Below are 20,552 nucleotides of genomic sequence, written 5' to 3'. Positions count from 1 at the left end.
AAAGGTTCATAGAAGGAGAGGTACATTCAGAGCAGGAAGGCTGGGTTGTAGGGTCAAGTGTTTGAGGGAATGAAGAATGGGTAGACCACGTGATGGGGCGAATTCCTTTGTGAGTCCTTTTGTTATGAGCTAAGAGCTCTTAGATGCTTGGCCTTTGACTTCTCGTCCCCCTCCTCTCTTCCTTCTCCTCTTCCTCTCCTCCTCCTCTTCCTTCACTTCCATATCTTCTTTAGAATATTGCTCCTCATTTTATCTTGTACCACATTCTCAACAACATTTTCCTCCTCACTCGTGCTTCTACACCATTGTAGGGGTGATAAAGGCCGCGCCTTCGTCTCTGGTTGACGGATCTGCACCTTGTTGAAGGTGGTGTGGGCTCCTGCTGGGGCAGGGGAGGGAGTCCAGGCAGGAGGTGAGTGCTGGTGACAGCTCTACACCCACACCTTACACCCATCAGCCCAGCTTATAGCACCTCTCACTCACGTTTTTGCACCAGCTAACTTATGTTTTTCATTCGTCATCTGTACTTACCAATGCTTTTTTGGATTTGCTGATATTAGTGCCCCTAAGACGGCGTTCATTGTCATCTTGTCGATGAAGACGTCCAGTTACAAGGTATGTCTTTTGTGACCGACTGCAAGAGCATGAGGTATCTATGTGGCAACAAGGATGACATATTGCAGATCATTTAACTCCGTGGTGAGCAGTGTTTATGAATGGAGTGTTTATTCTGCTGTTGTTTTTCATAAAGCCTGATCATTACTGGTTGAATGAATCTCTGTTGAATCACATTCTTCCCGTCCTCTTTAAGTAATTGTAGATCATTTCTACATGAATTCGTATTCCTTTCTAATGTTTGTTGCAACAGTATACCTCCTCCTCACACGCTCACATTTTACGGACTAATCTAACCCTCTAATAATCATAATCTAATCCTATATTCTTTTATGATAATCTTTTATCCATATGTGTTATTTTTCTTCAGCTATTTAGATATCTATTCACACACCATACATAACCATTTTCAGAAGCTTTACATAAAAGTGTTTTTTCCATTCAAACCAGACACAGTCTTTTTACAACTATCTGTATTTCTTATAATTTCTAATTAACACATTTCTATACCTTAATAGAAATGAGATTGATTGTACTTATGGAAATAATTTCTGTAAAGCATACACACACATGGCATCTGTCTATACACCAGCTGCATCGAGGCAGCACAATCTTGTGTAAAAGTGTCAAGTGTTGGTGTTAGTCCTTCATAAACTGGAAGCCGCTGCCTGGGTGGACGCGGTTGCTGCTGGCCGATATACATGGAACATTATACCCAGCCCACAATGTTGGGTGGGTGTGGAAAATGGAGCACAGATTGTGGATAAGTAATTTTAATCTTTCTTTTACCCTACCATTGTGAAACAGGATCAGGGGAACCTTTCTTTATTATCCCTCTCGTAATTACCATAGGAAACCTTAATATGATTATGGGGCATTAGCAAGTTAGACACTGATGAAGAAAAAATTGATACATTGCAAATGGAAATACATGTGGGTATTTCAGACCATTTAAGTCTAAACTAAACTAAACAATATTCTGAAATTCATCAAGATTGTAATGAACCTTGACAGACTGACAATCAAACACACAAATTTTTTCAAACAATTCGTTTATCTATTTATCTGTTCATTCTTTGGCTTGCTTATATGTTCTTCTATTCATCTATGAGCCATTTCGCAGAAGAAAAATAATGAAAGCCTTGCTTAACTCAACCCTTTGCCTTAATGTACTCCAAAAGGCAATATTCGTTTCACTTGAATCCTAAAACTGGAAAGAAACTTGAATGAAAACTGAGCAAGAAACTTATCTATGTGGAATCTGTACTGGTAAGTCTGTAATGCAGCCTCCAGCCTTTACTACTGATGCAGCTAGAGAAGGTTAGACCTACAGTTTTGTGTCTTCTCTCAACAGATTAAGATATATCTATCTACCTCCTCCACCTTCATAAGGTTATCGCATAGAAATTATTGAGCCAGTCACCAGGACGTAGAATGAGCACTATGTAGATACTATGAAGTCATGTGAGAAAAAAAGCCACAACATTGACTCCTTTAAACATTCAGTCTTTAAGATAACTCTGCTGTTAACCTTAAAGATAACTCTACTGTTACCCTTAAAGATAACTCTACTGTTAACCAAAAAGATAACTCTACTGTGAACCTTAAAGATAACTCTACTGTTAACCTTAAAGATAACTCTACTGACAGATAAGAAGTTTTAGAAACTAAACGAAAAGTTTTTCAAAGTTAGAGAAATAATTTTGCTCTTTTTCCCAGGTTCAGTATTTTATTCTCATGACCATATTACTATGACACATGACTATGATTATACCTATCATTATTGCTACCCTTCTCATCACCACATAATTATTATATTGCATTATCATTTTATGGCCATTACCAGCTTAAGCCAAGTTTATGTAATGAAAAAGGGGTCAGTGAGGGCGGCACTTAACACGCGATTCCTTTTTTTAAGAGTTTTTCTATATTCAGAAAATCTGGGCCGCAAAGAAAGAATTTCAAGCCACAATCTTTTTTTTTTTTCTTTTCCGAAATACAGGTTGTAAATTGCTCGTCTAAAATTGCAGGAGTAGAGTTTTTCTTATAATTATTGTATAGTGATATCAAGGTTTAATGTAACACAACTGTAAAGTAATAAGTCATCATTTTCCTCCCGTTATCTTACTTTGATAATCTACTATTTTCTTTCTTATTTCAGTTTCTTATTTTTCGAAATTGACAATATTTCCAGCAAACTTCAATTAATGTGTGTGTGTGTGTGTGTGTGTGTGTGTGTGTGTGTGTGTGTGTGTGTGTGTGTGTGTGTGTGTGTGTGTGTTTTAAACTCGCTTTTGTACGCTCACAAATATCTTAGTTCTCCTCGTATGATCTTTCATCCTTCCTCCACCAGGAGCTCCACAGCATCTGCCACCCTCTCTGGTTTGACCCCCTCCCAACACAGGACAGTTAAGTTCCTCACCAACATCACATTAAAAGATGCCTGGCATTCCTGGTCAACACCTAACCCTTACCTTCGACCTCCACAGGATATTTAAACCTTTAGGCTTGGGGGTCTGTCCATATGCCTCAGCGAACAGTCTACCAGACCAATGATTATCTACTGCCATATTTATAACGACTACTCATTACGTATTACCCGCATGATCTGTCATCATCCGTGTAAAGGTACTGGCCATCTACGAATTCGTATCTGAACGGTGAAAGTCTTGTGTCACCGAAGAATTGATAGTCATCCCTAATGACGTCAGGCAAGACCACACAACCCAGGAGGACGAAACGATGCAGAGGCAAACAGTGGCGTCAGGAGTGTGCCACGAGGTGTCAAGGGGAAGGAGGAAGTGTCGCTTGTATATGTAAAGCAGATGTGGCGGGGTGAGTACTCCGCCACCAGCATACCGTGGATGGGAAACACCCGTGAGACACAGCTCAACTTGCGACGGATATACACGCGTTCCTGGTTTGGAAAATATGTTAATGGGTATAATAGGATTGTATGGAGTAGCTTATGTTTGCAGACGCACATGTGAGGCTCCCAAATGTGTTAAACTACTTCCTCTAACTGCACACACTCCATCCGACAGTTTGGGATGAAACAGTCCATCATATGGCCACCGTCATCTCCTCCTACCTGAGATCCCTCGTACCCAAGTTGCAGTTTCATCATAGTCTTATCGAACCCCTACAGACCACTGCAAGAACAACCCATCCCAACCATGGTCAGCATCAATTACCAGTTGACTATACATCAACCCCCATAACTATATTCGCATAAAGACTGTATGTTTAAACCCCTTGTATTTTATCTTTACGTTTTAGATTATATCAAGAGACACTTAATATCATTATCATTACGTTTAGATAACTGTATGATAGAGAGTTGAAAAGGTGGGATCGCGATTATGTAGAATTCCCTTCTTGCGCCGTACGAATATTTTCTACATAGGTAATTCCACATACACACTCAAACGCACAACAGTAAATATTAAGACGAACGCAAGTCACATACAGAAATACATACAGACAACTTGGTCGCGAGACTTTTGTTTGTTTCCAACTCTTAAAAGTAACCTGACTGACGACATTTCGGTGTGATTCAGGCAAACCCAGACTGTATGAATAATTAAATGCAGACTCTGTACGAAGCTGGGGCTGAATACTTCACAAACGGAATTTAATACCATTACTGAGAATCATACGTGTTTAGAATTGACTTGACGGGTTCTTTTAGGAACTGTTTGGGTCTAGTATTATTACTGGTTCTGTTGAGAACCAATTGGGCTTGTATATGAAATACAGTTCCTTTTGTGGAATGCTCGGGTTTACAGCACCACTGATAAAATGGCTTATTGGAAATTCTGGGATTCAGTAGCGATAAACTGGCCTTTCTGGGAATTACCTAGACCCGTCAGTACACTGACCTTCCGTCTCTCCTATCTGGCCATAGCTCTTGTGTCAGATTTCCCATCCTGCTTAGCCTTGAGTCAGACGTCTCCTTCAACCTATAGCCTTGAGTTAGACCTCCCCTCCCATCTATAGCCTTGAGTGAAACCTTCCCTCCATCTATAGCCTTGAGTGAGACCTTCCCTCCATCTATAGCCTTGAGTGAAACCTTCCCTTCCCACCTATAGCTTTTAGACCTTCCCTCCCACCTATAGCCTTAAGTTAGACCTCCTCTCCCAGTATAGCCTTGAGTTCGACCTCTCTTTCCACCTAGCTCTATATCAGGCCTCCCTTCCCACCTAAACCTCTCTCTGCCCCACCCACTTTCCACCCCAAACCCAACATTTCACCCCTCTCTCCCAAGCCCTGACGGGTAATTGGCGAACACACAGTAGTTCCCTTTAATTACATCCGAGGTCGCTGTTAGATGAAGCAATAAATACATGGTATTTACTACTGCTCCAGTTGGTTGGCTGCACAGCTTTATCGTGCACGTCTCCAGATGCCGCTAATTAAGATAAAATTAACTTGAATAATGTAACATCACTAGGCAGTAGGGGCTAACGTGGCTTGCCCGGGTTCCGTCTCAGCTGTTCTGAAAGTCACAGTTTGAAATTATACGATTATTTTCCAATACAGCAACTATAAGTAACTTCTGTTGAAGATGGTTTAAGATGGTGGTAAGTCACTGTGGGGGATATATATATATATATATATATATATATATATATATATATATATATATATATATATATATATATATATATACACGTTAGATGAAGTGCACGTCGGGCGAGGGGCATGGCCAGCTGAGGATGACGTCACGAGGCGCGGTAAATATGTGTGATCACATGTCTGTCTCAACACATAGCGATGCACAGGCGATACCCACGTTCCCCCATGTGTATCTACACTACGCCAACTGCAACTACTGTAGCCCAGGATCTCAGCGTTCATGAACATCCACTTCGTTATCAATCTTAATTTCTATATATACCACAGACATAGCGAGAGAGTGTGTGTGTGTGTGTGTGTGTGTGTGTGTACACTTAGAATCATCCGAACACTTAGTGAGGGTGTTAATGATTTGTTCAGGTGGTTGCTAGCTATAACTTCACGTCGACGGCCTTAATGACCCCAGCAGTTGACAAGCCTACAACTCCATTAACTAACCAACCAGTAGTTCTACCATCAACACTTACAGTAGTGTGTGGATCTACAACATTTGTTATCAACATCCTTTCAACCCCATATTGATCTCCTTAATCAACATGAACTCCTCCAACATCAACATCTCATCCTTTAATCCCTCATTGCCATCGGTTCACTTCTTCACGCTCACTCTTGAATCTCTTTCTTAACCAGATTTCTCCACGAACGTGATCTACATCAGAAATCTACACACCAACACAACACCATCACCTCAACCACAGCTCCGCCACCACCACCACCACACCTTCCCATACTCCACCAGACACCACCACACCTTCCCATACTCCACCAGACACCACCACACCTTCCCATACTCCACCAGACACCAACTCCTATGCCACATTTATGTCTCGTAACTGTCTATTACCCCATATAACCAGCATCTTTAAATCAAGCATCTCACACCCAAGAAATGGCCTTCTTTGGGTCTTACAAATAGATAAGCATCGGCATTGAATCCTACTCAGCCAGGTAGCAGCAATCCTCAAAGGTAACACTTTTAAGCTATATCACTTCACGCGCTCCACAGTATCACACTGGTAAGTACCAATGAGAGGCCGGAAATACCACTAGCACAGGTGTGGGGCGAGACCCACCCGAGGCTGCTGGACTACGAGGCGAAATACTCGTTTCCTGTAGGTTTTTCTGACGCTAATTGCCTGGTGGAGCAGTAAAGACCTCACATGTATCCAAGAATAATTTCGGTATTAGCAAACTAATACAGTGCTGGGCTGACAAAGCTCGAGGTAGTCATTATAAAGAAATAAAGTAATGATGTATAATCAAGTGGTGTTAGACTTTGTATGAAACCTGCGGGAGGAAGAGGCATTACAGCCATTTAACAGTAGGTGACGGTTTGATAGAGGGAGGAAAAGTAACGAAAACAAACACAGGAAAGGTGATCACGTTGCATATAGAAACTGCCTTCGAAAGTAAAATGAAAGAGGTACTATTACTACTGTTGCTAACACCAGGACTACTACTACTACTTCAGCTACTACTACTTATATTACTACTACTACTACTACTACTATTACTACTGCTGCTACTACTACTAATGATAATGATAATAATAATGATAACGATAATAATGAAAGATAACAGGAAAATCAAAGAGGAAACAATAAGACCAACATCACTTCAACCATGATCCGTGGCCAAGAAGTGAGTAGTGTACAACAGACCCACGTCAACAGTGGTGGTAACCACTTTCTGTGATCAATACCACTAGCGATCACGACGCCAGCTCCGACGGACACGAACGGAGATACGGATGGCCACCCTGTGGCAGAAGGGTAGAATTTGGAAAGTATGTGGGAGGGCGTCGAGCTGCTCAGCGATCATTAAGCCGCCAACGCCTCCCTGAAGATCAAAGAATTATTAATCTGAAGCAGAGGGCCGTGGCTGGCGGCTGAAGGTCACTGGAATTCTTAACTCCGGCTGCCTGATGACAACGTGAGCGGCAGTCTCCTTAATTATACAACTCCAAAAGTTCAATGACAATTGACAAAATACTCTAACCCTTTTGCTTATTTACATATAAAAGTTTTCTGGAAGAGGTTGACATTTTACAATTTGTAATTTATTTTTTTTTTCCCCGTCGTCTTGAAAGCAGCGACAAATATCGTACAACGATACTATCTTTTCTGGATTATCTATAGTAATTTTCTCGTAACTTTTCGAAGCTTAAGGAGACGTATCCATAATTCAGTGATGTAGCGTATACGTTTTTTCCGACAAAGTCAACCATTAATTCATCGTCTGTGAAATACCACCGACAAAGGAGTTCGTATTAATCTTTAGCTTCGTTTTAAATATTTTGCTGTTGGTCGGAGAATTAATCTAGACTTAATTTTTCGTCGGATACAATTTCATTGGTTCACCTGCAAATAACCTCATTGTTTCGTGCCCTGATTCCATTTTATCTCGGACCAAAAAAAAAAAAAAAAGATTAAAGAAAACACGTGTCGTTCCCTTGCGGAAGTAAATCAAAGTTTGGTGAAATTACACTGAAGATTTTCCTTCTTTTCTGGTCATATTCATTTTCATTCACTGGCTGGGTCATAATCGGCACTGAACTAACTGAGCACTGATTGCACTGCAAGGTACAGAGGTCAAGCACAACGCTGCTTGCCAGTGAAGTTATGCAATAACATCCTTTGGTTCAATCAAAATAATTAATCTTACGACGTTAGGCGACTCTGTGACACTAACGTTACGAGTCACTTGGAGTTACCAGTCTGATGATCATTACTTATGTAAATAATACTGGAATATACGTATGGGTGTGCGTGTGTGTATGTGTAACTACGTGTTAACGACACCTTCTGCAATTGGCAACATCCCGAGCGAGAACTCACCAGCGGTAAGGCTCTATCATCGCCAGCACACAGTTGAGAGTGTACACCTCCAAAGGAACCCACCTTACCCTGCTCCCACGAGCAGCATAGTCTCCAAACCGCCAGAAGCCCATAGAAAGACCCTTAGCGTTATGGTATAATGGCGAAAGACTGAAATGCTTTCTCGTTTGATGTCAGTTTGCGATGCTTTTTTAAGAACAAGGTAAAGAATGAGAATGATAAAGACGAATGCTGGTGTGGAAAGCTTCATGATGTAAAATCAATGGAAACCTGTGCACAATTCTCCCCACTCCATATTACCTACAACCACACCCTCCCCAATCTCGTCGTCTCTCCTCATTCACCGGTACTCCCCACCCCTTTCTCCCACATTTCCCGTCATCCCATCAGGTCGCCAAACGTCCTCCTCTCCCCCAATAAGCACCCCTACCAACTCCCACCCCCACCTCCACCAGCTCCCTCCCGGCCCCCGCTGGCTGGCTCATCCGTGCTCGCTCGAGCCTGGGTATCAGCAACCCGTCGGCGTCGCGTCCCAGGGACCAACCAACCACGCCATAATGACAGACATCTCACAAGCGGCGACCCCCAGATCACCGTCATCCTGGGGGGTGAGGCGGGTCCTAATCATTGCAATTGAATCTCCGCCTTGCTTGTAATAGAGGCCCAGGTCAGCAGGGTCAGGCTCGTCTTCCCCTGGGATAACCACCCACGTCACCCGTCCTGACAGCTGACACCCCAGCCTGCGCCGTGGCTGACACGAGGGTTGGCGAGGCAGCAGCAGCAGCAGCAGATGAAACACTGGAGAGGAAGATAGCAGAGGAGGAACAACGGGAGATGAGGAAGATGACAAAGGAAGGTAGAGGAAAGTAGAAATAGGAAAACAAGCTAAACAAAAAGAATAAGAATAGAAGCAGGACGGAGACTGGAAGCACAAGGGAGAGGCAGGAGAAAAAGAGAAGAATAAGAGGATGTAACTAGATAAGGAGCAAGAGGAGCAGAAAACTCAAGATGGTCAGAGGTGTGACGACAGGAGAGGGTAGGAAAAACGAGCTAAACGAGAGGGAAATAAGGACATATCGTTGTGGATTACGGTACACCTGACTCATGCCAGGGTCAGTGTGGGAGCGAAGACGATGATGATGATCAGTTGGTGGAAGACTGGAGAGTGGTGGAGAGAGAGAGAGAGAGAGAGAGAGAGAGAGAGAGAGAGAGAGAGAGAGAGAGAGAGAGAGAGAGAGAGAGAGAGAGAGAGAGACCATAAATGACAAGTACCAGATATAATGCAAATCTTTGTCTACGCCGAAGTGTTTTATGAATATATATGCAGCATCCAGGAGTGTCTTGGCCATCTTTATATACGCTATACCGACTATGTGGTGACACGTAGGCAGAGAACAATGCCCACGCATGTACATAGATGTGAAGGTGATGTAAAAAATGGCTGAAAACGAATACTAACAGTACTTGAACACACACACATGCAGACACACACACACACACACACAGCAGAGATGCCAGCCACAAAAATGACTGATAACTTGAAGAAAATATCACTAGTCTTACAGAAAAAATAAGAGAATTTTCAAGGTACTTATCAGCTCAGAAACGAGTGAAAAAATGAAACTTGGATAACGATAATCAGATAATCAGATAAAGGAGAGATAGAGAGAAGCGGAAGTCATGGGGAGGAGGAAGGAAGTTGTGGAGGAGGAGGAGGGGGGAGGTGGGCGAGCAGACAGTAGGAATGAAGGTCATCCTTGGGTCACAGCTCCCCTCCTCCTGTCCACAGACCGACCCCCTCCTCCTGTCCACAGACCGACCCCTTCCTCCTGTCCACAGACCGACCCCCTCCTCCTGTCCACAGACCGACCCCCTCCTCCTGTCCACAGACCGACCCCCTCCTCCTGTCCACAGACCGACCCCCTCCTCCTGTCCACAGACCGACCCCCTCCTCCTGTCCACACACCGGCCCCCTCCTCCTGTCCACAGACCGACCCCCTCCTCCTGTCCACAGACCGACCCCCTCCTCCTGTCCACAGACCGACCCCCTCCTCCTGTCCACACACCGGCCCCCTCCTCCTGTCCACAGACCGACCCCCTCCTCCTGTCCACAGACCGACCCCCTCCTCCTGTCCACAGACAGACCCCCTCCTCCTGTCCACAGACCGACCCCGATCCCCTTACCCGATTTTTTTTTTCAAATCGACTCCAAATCGATCACCGTTTTCAAATCACAATGAACCCTTTATCTTTAAATCACATCGTTTTAATTCGTCAGATTTATCTCCTGTATCACATTGATCGCCTCTTTCAAAACGCCCTTTCCATTTCATCATAGGGAATCTACTCTCTCCTGCTCCCCTTTTTTTCATATCGAAGAATCTTTTTGGAATCAGAACTTTTTATTCTTAAGTAATGCCCCTTTCAGGAGCGATTCCTGCATTTTCTTACTGACCCAACTCTCTCTCTCTCTCTCTCTCTCTCTCTCTCTCTCTCTCTCTCTCTCTCTCTCTCTCTCTCTCTCTCTCCATACAGAAGACAACATCATTACTGCGCTCCCTCCCACTCCTCCCTCGGTACACTAGAGGGAAAAGAAGGGTACAGCCTCAAACTCTGACACTAGTTCGATAAAACTGATGGATCTAACAATGTACATTCATTATTCAGTGTGAGGGGAGGAAGCAGGGGGAAAAGGGGAAATTTATATATACACATAGAGCAAGTGCAGGAAAGAAGATTCATTCATTTTTAAACAAGGCTTTTAAACGATTGTAAACAACTGTGTGAGAGAGACTTTAGATGTAAAATAAGCAGTTAGAAAAAAGAGAAAATAAGAGTGTTAGATGCGATGATGATACAGAACCCCAAAGACTCACTGCTATGTTGAACAAAACAACAGACACCTAGGATCCTGAGTCGCGTTTTACCAGCCTTCCTACAATCAATAGGTCTTCCTTACGAAATGATTCTGTAGGTAGTGAATACAAAACACCAGGACGATTATGGAGAGAAAAAGATAACGACATATACAGATAAATCACAAAAGAACACAGGAGTCACGAATATACTGAAAGCCACAAGGAATAGAAAACACCAAGATTTTTCGTTTCATTCTTCTGTCAGCATTATATATATATATATATATATATATATATATATATATATATATATATATATATATATATATATATATATACTCACCCGTTTGTGTATCAGATCAGAAATTCCTAAACCCTCTGAGTTATCACTGAAAAACTTTCTTAAAACTATAAGATTAGACTATCCCAGGTATGCATGACCAGATTAAACCAGGTCCTTCTTAGACCACAGAATTTTGAAAGTTTTGAGAAATTTCTGAAGTCGATGAAAAGAGGAAAGTTTACTCGAACTGGATGACACTTACATATATTTTTCAATACTGTATATTGTTTATCTATTAACATTTTCATTTTCTCGTGATGGATATTTGAATGCTAAAAAAATAAATAATGTACTAAAATCATGCAGACGGAAAGAATGAAAAAATATACATTTGATAGAGTTGTTTAACGAATTTTGTAAAGCTCATTTTTTCCAGGTTCTATAATGTTTTTATCGCCAGATTCGTCAGTTTTCTGTCATGGATGATTTTTCATCCAAGTAATTTCATATCTTTTTTTCAAGATTAAAATAACTGAACTGCATCCACACTCTATCCCTTCCTGGCTTCTGTATATCTTTGCTTTCGTCTCTACCACACAAATGGGTTTTAAAGACTGAGCATTTTCCTAGCAAACCTACCTCACCGTTCTCCCGTGAATCTGGTGACTCAGCCCTCCCTCCCCTTTCCCGCCACCCCCGCTGCAAAAATGTATCTTCGTGATCACAAACTCTCACCACCAACACCCCACAAGAGCTGCTACTTGTCTTGAGTCATATACAAGGCCGCCATTTAACTCAGCCAACCAATAACTATAGGCTACTGATGCGCAGAACTTCTATGAACAGCGGTCCTTCTCGCAGTCTCTTATTCAACTCACATTTCTCATTGAGAGCTTCCACTCGCCCTGCGTCACATATAGCTACTCACCTGTTATCTCTCATTACCCATGGAGAGCTTCCCTACTCGCCCACACGTCAGCCCTAGACTCTCCTGCTCGCTTTCCACCAGTCACCCTCATATCACCCCGACAACAGCTGTAGGCAAGGCTTTACTATGGGACTGTGGATGTAAGGCTAAGTAACAGGAGGTAGCCGCAGGCGTCAAGTGGAGGGTGAACATTACCAAAGGCGTTACCCCGCTCGAACCACTTCACTGTATAACACTACTGATGGCGGAGTCAGCCATTCCTCTCTCACCTCACTCCCAGGAAATGCACCTCGTTCCACATCCTCTTATTGCCATCCTCACTCCTCCTGCCTTACTGATGGAGCCACCCATTTGTCCCCCCATGAGCCCCCCTCTAAGCCACACCTCACATCCCACATCCCCACCCTCTCAGATCTACCCAATCATCCCACATCACCGCCCAAGCCATCCATTCGTCCCTTATCACCCCCTATTGGTCGTGGTCTCTCTCTCTCCCTCTACGCCGCTCCATGATGGTGAACAATACACCGGACGCGCTCCTGCTTCGCCGCTTTGTAATTATCGAGAGAATCATTCAAATTAAAAAAAAAATGGGGGCTTTTTTTTCCTTTAGCAAGAAGGTTGTTGAGTGTGCATCGGTCTGGTCAGTTAATCAATTATGTGCAATCTTGCAGCTGTGGATGGTCACCGGACACGAGCAGGAGGCGCCGAAAGGCAGCCGTGTGAGGGACTGGTGACAGAGCTGCACTTCCTCCTTCCTCCACCTACGGGCAGGTGATGGCGTCCGTCGGCAGGGTTTGATATGAAGGCGGCGGCGTGCGATGGATGGGGTGCACAGGTGAGAGAGGGACGAAGGGGGCAATTGAGGGAGGTCTTTGGCTCAAACCACGGGAGGAAGTGAAGAGTGTACCATGATGGATGTAGCATGGAGAATGGTAGGAAGACTGGCTACAAGCGAGAGAGGTCGTAATACAAGTGGAAAGAAATGGTATATAAGAGGAGGGAGTTGCTGCAAGAGATGATTGGACGGTAGGACGAGGAAACGACGACAAATGAAAGGTGGACTTGAGGGTTTGAATTAAATTCTAGAATAAGTAAGGAACATCATGTATAATGATATATGAGAGTGATAATATATATATATATATATATATATATATATATATATATATATATATATATATATATATATATATATATATATATATATATATATGTACATATATATGTAATTGTGAAGAAAGCATCCAATCATATCTTTAACTAGCTCATTGGCAGTAATACAGTCAGCTTGACTCAAAAAAAGGGTAACGAGTAGTGAATTGCCTCGTAATGGTTGTTCAGCCAACATATCCTGCATAAGGTAATCTTTAATCACACTGAGGTAAACTGAGGTAAACTGATAAAAAGTAAAAGTTTCCTTGTTTATAGTTTACATTGGTTGGCTTCATGAGTTTTCTGTTAACCCTGTGGGTCAGTCTCCAGCCCAGGTCCCCTGGTGAGGACTGTGGTTTACCAGGCATTTTGTTCATCAGGTTCAGGTCAATTGTGAAATAACTAATGCGTGCTTCCATGGTAATAGGAGCAGTGCTAACGAGTCGTTTCGACCAAATGGTAGATTTGATTTCATCAATTCATTGTTCATTCCAGTCTGCTAATCTTGCAAGAGACTTATCTTTTAATGTAGATTTAAGACTAGATATTCCAGTATTTGCCATGTATCTCTTACGATGTATATGCATTAGTCTTAACGATATCTGGTATCTATCATGTATTTTTTATGCTGTATATACATTCTAATCTTGAGGAAATTTCAGAAGGATAACCTCCTTCTAGCGTAAAGGCTTTTAAGCAAACTACCTTTAAGGGCAATTTCATAAAGGTAACGACCCAATGAGAGAAGCATGTCTTCGAGCCATCACTTGAGAAAACTGTGGACTTGGCACGTTAACCCAACACTTGGACGACAGTCGTGTTCTAAACATGACAGCCAGACGAAAAGCGATAAGTAATTCAAGAGACCACTCCAGATAATGGTCGTGATAAACAAGGAATTAGGGGAGAAAGGTCAGCCGAACACCTGAAGACGAGGGCAGCGATGGTTGCGGTCGCCATGAGTGACGTCTTCTCACATCCTCGACCATTTTCAATTCTGGCTTGAGACTAGGACAACCTTTCATCTGAAAATGGCGCATGACGGCCAGTGAGCGATCCCCGGGTTCCTCTCTATGAAAGTATTATACAAGTCAAGAAATATATCATGACCAATAAAACTTTCACAGGCAGGATTTAAGAAGTAAAGAGGAGAGCGCCGCTCCTACCATTAGTGCCAACGCCCTCAGTCTAGCATTTTCGTGGCTAAATCTGTTCTGGCGACAACTTAATCCTAAGGAGTCATTTCAGAAGCAATCGAGAGCGAGAGAATATTTCTTTTTTCTGAAATTCTTTATCGTTCAATGAACATTATTTGCTTCCTGCTCAGTAAAGGTAAATGATCTATTGAAGTTTATTGATCTTTATGGCGAATAGGACTAGGGGCAAAATCGTAACCAACACAGGAAGGAAGAATCTACCTCAGTGGGCGTAGGGAAGCCACTGTTCCCAGAAGTATTCGCGCTCGCTATTGTCTATAGAGCCCAAGTAATAAAGACGGAAGAACCAAGCGCTTCTACCTGGTCAAAATATCGGGTAAGAAGAGAGTTGATGGAGAAAGATAGCATCAAGATCTCGCATATTACCAGCTGTTTAGAGTTAGATTAGACCAGACTCCAAACCAATTTAGCGGTGGACTTTATCACCAACACTGGAGTCAGCAGTGCATACTCGGTCCTTAAAGGATAAATTAGGGTCCATTCTACAAACCTGGTTCCCCAACCCGATATCAGAGTCAGTTCTATACATTTGGCCATAAAACCAGGATTCACCACGACCGTTCAGCGCGAATAAACAGACTTCTTTAAGTTCTCTGAACCCCTCTTGTATGATACGAAACTCCACTTCAGGACTCAAAGAAACTGCTTCGAAATCCGAACTCAAATAAACCGCTCCCAAAGTCCTAGAACACTTTCTTTCATTCTTTCCAAAGTATGTCTGCTTACTGGCTCAACCAAGCTGAGCGTTCAGGTCATCGAGAGACACTTAATGTCGAGGTAGGTTGACCCTGATGACCGAGGAAGGTACTTGCCTCTCCCGCTCGACGTGTGATAGACAAGTAGAATGACTCACAAGCCCGACCGTCCTACAATTATCGCTTCTAATGACACGCATTACTCCTGAAAGGTCAAATAATTTCATATTGTACTTGTTCTCTGCCTTTAGTGTGTCAACTGTTGAGTCATGAGTTAACTATACCTCATAGTCTTTTAGAACTCTGAATTTGCTTCTTGTCAGTGAGATTGTAATGATCAGTCATCCACGTATCTAACTAAAATCATCAAAAACATGGTCAATGCAGGAATAAATGTGATTGGTGGAGACAGAAATGCAAGAACTATTAATAGATTAGGAACATTAACAGACTAAAATCAATGAATCGTTAGCCCTGTCTGACGTGTGGAGGGTTTCCAACCCTGGATGTAAATAATTCACATTCAAAATCAAGGGAGAAATACACTGTAAGAAATGTACGAGCTACCGTTACTGATGTATAACTATCATTGTACATTTTCATACATTACTCATTGTTAAGTTTCCTCCATCGGCGGAGGTTGACCCACGAGCCACCATCGGAGGCAGAGCCATCAGCAGAGGGAGAGCCATCAGCCATGTGGACCAGGTGTTGGCTGAGGCTGCGGGTCCCCTCCCAGCTCCCCAACTACTCACCAGAATATATAATGGCGTCGCTTGTCTACCATTAACCTCTAACATTGCCAAAAGTTGAAGGTGAACCCGGTACTTGGCCTGGAGTTGTTGAAAAGTAGTTACTTTAGGTGAGCAGGTAGCTAGTTAGAGAAGCAGGAAATGGGAGAGAATACCTAAGTAGGTAAGTAATGCCGGAGGAAAAGAGAGTAAACAAGGGAACGTTCGTTGATGGGATGTACCTGTAATGCTTCTCCCAATGGAAAGGCAGGAATGTGTCCAGATCAACACTGTAAAAAAGAGGAGCAGTTTCTGATTCTGTTCACTTTCTAAATCTTCTAAGTTTCCTTCCATCAAAATTAAGAGCATCAGAGTTTAGCTTAAGAATGTTGAGCATAAACTTATCAACTCCTTTTTAGAAATCCCGCTCGATGAATAATACAGATCTGCTTCCCAAGAGCTGGAGATGCTTTATAGGAGCTGCAGCTGCTGATTCTTTGATGGGTTATTCCGCGTCGACAGAGACTCCAATCTGGTGAAACAATTCTTGCTGCATGCGGCTGTGAGCGTCGGATAATTGTCCATTCCTTCAGCCACACTGAGACCAAAGACCAAGAACACCAATCTACACTCTCATGCACATCGCTCTACAACACCCCAATGCGACTGGTTGACCACCAGCTGGGAGAGCGTCCTGCTGCTGTCCTCTTCAACAAGACTGAAAGATTTCAGCCACACACCGCACTGCACTCGAGTCAGCAGCACAAGTTTCGGGGTTTAACCTTTTCCTCTGCAAGGGTGAAAAATGGGTTGATATTGAGCGGGCGGAAGTTTTGCAACCAATTTAGCAGTAGATGGGGGAATCAAATTGGATTGAAATTAGTCTCTCTTACAGCCATAGGGCGACACCACAGGATAATCAAGAACCAGGAGGGGAGAACCTCTGGGCCAGTTGCAATGGGGGAAATAGAGGTGAGCTATAACACAACAACTGGCTGTTGCCCCAGTCCCGGATCCTCTGTTGTGATGGTGAGGGCTGTCGCATCTGAACACGTAAAGGATACAATCGTCTGTTGCTCTCTGATTTATTCTGTATTAGGTCAGTAAGGCATTCTTCGTATTACTATAACTGTCTCATGGATTAATATTATACAATATAGATTACTTATGAATTTTTAGTCAAAATCAGAATTATTATCTGCTCTTATTTATCAACTGCGTCATATCTATTCATAGATCGACACACACGACTGGTTTCCATCTGCGACACATATGCCCCTTTCGACTAATTAATCAATCTATGATGTATATTCATTCATACGTAGGTTTTTAGCGAAATATTTATCTATTTTGTAGCCTAAAGTACTTTCAGATATTGCATTTTCTCCGGAACATGACCAAATAGATATCACGAACTAAAAGCTTCAACATCACCTTTATTTGTTCTGGATTGATATCTGTCTCATACCAGCGGCAACGTAAGTTGTTCAAGAATATTAGAGATAAAAAGATGTCTATAATGAAGGACGAATATAGAAAATATGATATGGCGGGGATATAAAGAACTAAAATATGAAAACAAGGCAAAATGTATAGGATACAAACTGAAGTTAAAAGACAGAATTCTAAATCAAAAGGAAGGAAAATGTTAAGAGTCCATTGAAATAGAAACTCTGAGGGTATGGAAAGACAAGGGAAAGAAATTCGACGTTGCTGGGAAATCTATTTGGAGAAGGACGTGATAAAAATTGTGCTAGAAATATATAGCCAGTTGTAACTGGTGGTGCGACGGTCAGAGGTGGGTGATTCTGGGCGAGGAGGGGAACTGGGTGAGGTAGAAACTGACACAGAGAGTAGGGAGGATAGTGCTGGATGAACTGGATGCTGAAGGAAGGAGGAGAGAATGTTAGGGTGGTTCTGGGTGAACTGGATGATAGTGGAAGGAGCAAGGAGGGTAATGGTGGGTGAGGTGGATGCTGATGGAGGGAGAAGGGTGTTGTGTGAGCTCGGTGCTGGCGATGGGTCAGAGAGGTTTAGGGTAGCGCTTGGGAGGATGGCGCTGAGTGAGCTTGATGCGGGTGAAGGGAGCATTGTAGTGAGGTCTCGAATGAGCTGGACGCTGAGGTAACGTGCAAAGGACGAGTCATGGTAATATGTTGCAGATATATCAAACAAAATAATAAAACAACTACACAAAACATGCTGAAAATTACAGGAAAGCTTGGAGGATGATGGTCAGTGAATGTCTGTAGAGATGACTAAGCTGTGATCTTCACACTCTCTCATCCCCTACACTTGCAAGACTATTTCTTTTTTTTTTTTTTGGAAGAACTTTATAAAGGGCATGGCATTTGTAATGGGTATATTGATCAGACTTTTGGCTGCACCTGAAATGAGACAATGAGCCCGTAAATATCATATATGGTAGACGAGAAAGTAAATGAAATTTTAGACAGAGAAGAGAGAGAGATGTGTTTACACCTGCACAAGATATTTTCCCACTAGAAGGGCAAGCGCGTAATAATCACCGCATGAAGAAAGAGACAGGATTGCTCAAGAGAATAAAGCAGTACATACGAAGACGCAGAGCAAAAGGGGAAAAGAGAAAAGTGAGGAAATGATACACAGAGAAGCAACAGCAATAGAATATAAGAGTAACTGTCCGAAGAATCGCTGCTGCTAGAGCTGGAATAGAGGTGGCAACGCCTCCGCATAACAGAGTCGACATCTACCAAGGGCGTGAGTTTTTTGAAGGCCAGGCAGTAGACGAACTGTACATACCTGGGTCCCGCAGGCCAGTATGGAGCTAGCCTTGGCTATGTGCCCACTTGCCTACTAACGTCAACTTACTCATGTTAGTTACTACTTGCTATACCACATTTCGTCCAAGTTCTTTCCTAGATAGATGTATTTCGCCGATTTAAGATAATTCTTGTTTTGCGTGCAGTATAAATTCATTTACTTGGTATTGATGTATAAGATAACAGGGAACTAAAACAAAAAAGAGAAAAGTTGTTGGGCTGTGGGGGCGGGGAGGCAGAGCGCCCTGGCGGCGGCCGGGGTAACTACAGGGCAGCCTGTTCCCTGCGGTCAAACAACAAAGGACATGAACTAAACACGGAACACCACCAACTTCCACTGAGTTTCACGCCGTTTCGCTTCTCTTGATTCTCTCTCGGCCATTGACGGGGTCGCCAAATAAGTTTATCTTAGCGATTTGGTAAATATACCGGCCGGCTGTATGCCTTGTCCTGATGTATGTGGTTCCTGCCATCAACTCCCTCCCTCATACCTCCCTTGTCATTCTTGTTATACTAGTGTTTGATACGTATGTGGGGATGGAATTTTACGGTAACCCATTGATAAACAAAGACAGTGGTTAGGTCTTCTCTGTACGTTGGGGGGTGGGGGTGGGGGACTCATTATATTTTAATCGTTGCATTAATTAATCACGAAGGTGGAGGTCAGGTGACTAGTGCTGGGCTAATGCATGTAGACTCGATCCTGGGCTTTACTTACCCTCTGTCTCTCTCTCTTTCTTTTTTCTACCTTCTTTCTCTCAGGTTGTTGAGTTGTATTTACACCTCACTATATGGTTAAGGTTTGTCTCTCTGTTTCTTTGATATTATCTCGTGATTTGTCTTTTGTTTATGACCCCCAGGCTCTCTCTCTCTCTCTCTCTCTCTCTCTCTCTCTCTCTCTCTCTCTCTCTCTATACCCTTGATGTCCTCATGGCTTCGTGGGGTCGTTGTTATCTCCCACCCATCTCTCTGTGCCTCACCCACCGTCTAGAGGCGCTGACACCTCCACAATGAAGGCTTTAGGTGCCATTATTACAAGTGAAAAGGCAAAGGGACGTATTGAAGCCCAGTGAGAGATGGGTGACTTTAGATCTTTTTTTTTTTTTACTTACAGTGATGATGCCATATTGAAGGAGGAAGAAGAGGGCGTGTGAGGGCGAGAGGTTGGCCTGGGTCGAGAATCTAAAGTGGCCGAGGGAAGACAGCAGTGTAAGTGGAAAAAGGAAGAGCTGCTTCAAATAGTTATCGTCTACTTGCAATGTATTTGCAGGGGGAAATATATGTATATCATTTCCCCCTAGATATTTATGTGTGGATTAAGGTTAAGATATATGATGAATGAACAACTCTTTCTCATTGAGTGATAATGGAAACTAGATTTCAGTGGGATTGTGTCATGAATCCTTTAAGCAAAGTAGAGAGAGAGAGAGAGAGAGAGAGAGAGAGAGAGAGAGAGAGAGAGAGTCAAATACATTCAAGGAATTAACCTTTGTATTACTTCAACAAAACGAGACTCTTCTCACCAGACGTGCCAAATCCAGATATCATATATTTCCTGTGTTCATCTTGAAGTAAATCTATTCATATATAGCAAGGTGGTCGGTTATCACAGCCCTGTAGGACAAACTTATTCTCTCTAGCTTTCCAGATTCATTCATACTTTTAACAAGTCAATGAAAGTTCCATGAATTCCCTACCAATAAGAAATAGACTCCCAGTACACAAACAACTGGTCTCTACCTTTCTTGTGAATAATACAAAACCCAATAAAGTGACTCAGATCTGAAAATATCT

General features: G+C 42.8%; 1 long non-coding RNA gene across 1 annotated transcript in view; it reads left to right on the top strand.

Moving 5' to 3' along the window:
• The window catches only part of LOC139756978 (uncharacterized), a 30,553-nt gene extending 10,317 nt beyond the window's left edge, over positions 1-20,236 (top strand). The window contains exons 2-3 of the long non-coding RNA XR_011714473.1: positions 12,834-12,997; positions 19,873-20,236. This is a non-coding gene — a long non-coding RNA (uncharacterized lncRNA). The remainder of the gene's footprint in view (positions 1-12,833; positions 12,998-19,872) is intronic.
• The last annotated feature ends 316 nt before the right edge of the window (positions 20,237-20,552 follow it).

Source organism: Panulirus ornatus, chromosome 24 (assembly GCF_036320965.1).
Source record: "Panulirus ornatus isolate Po-2019 chromosome 24, ASM3632096v1, whole genome shotgun sequence".
In the NCBI taxonomy this organism is placed as follows: Eukaryota; Metazoa; Arthropoda; class Malacostraca; order Decapoda; family Palinuridae; genus Panulirus; species Panulirus ornatus.
Note: the sequence above shows the minus strand (reverse complement) of the source record. Positions and strands in the feature narration are given on the sequence as shown.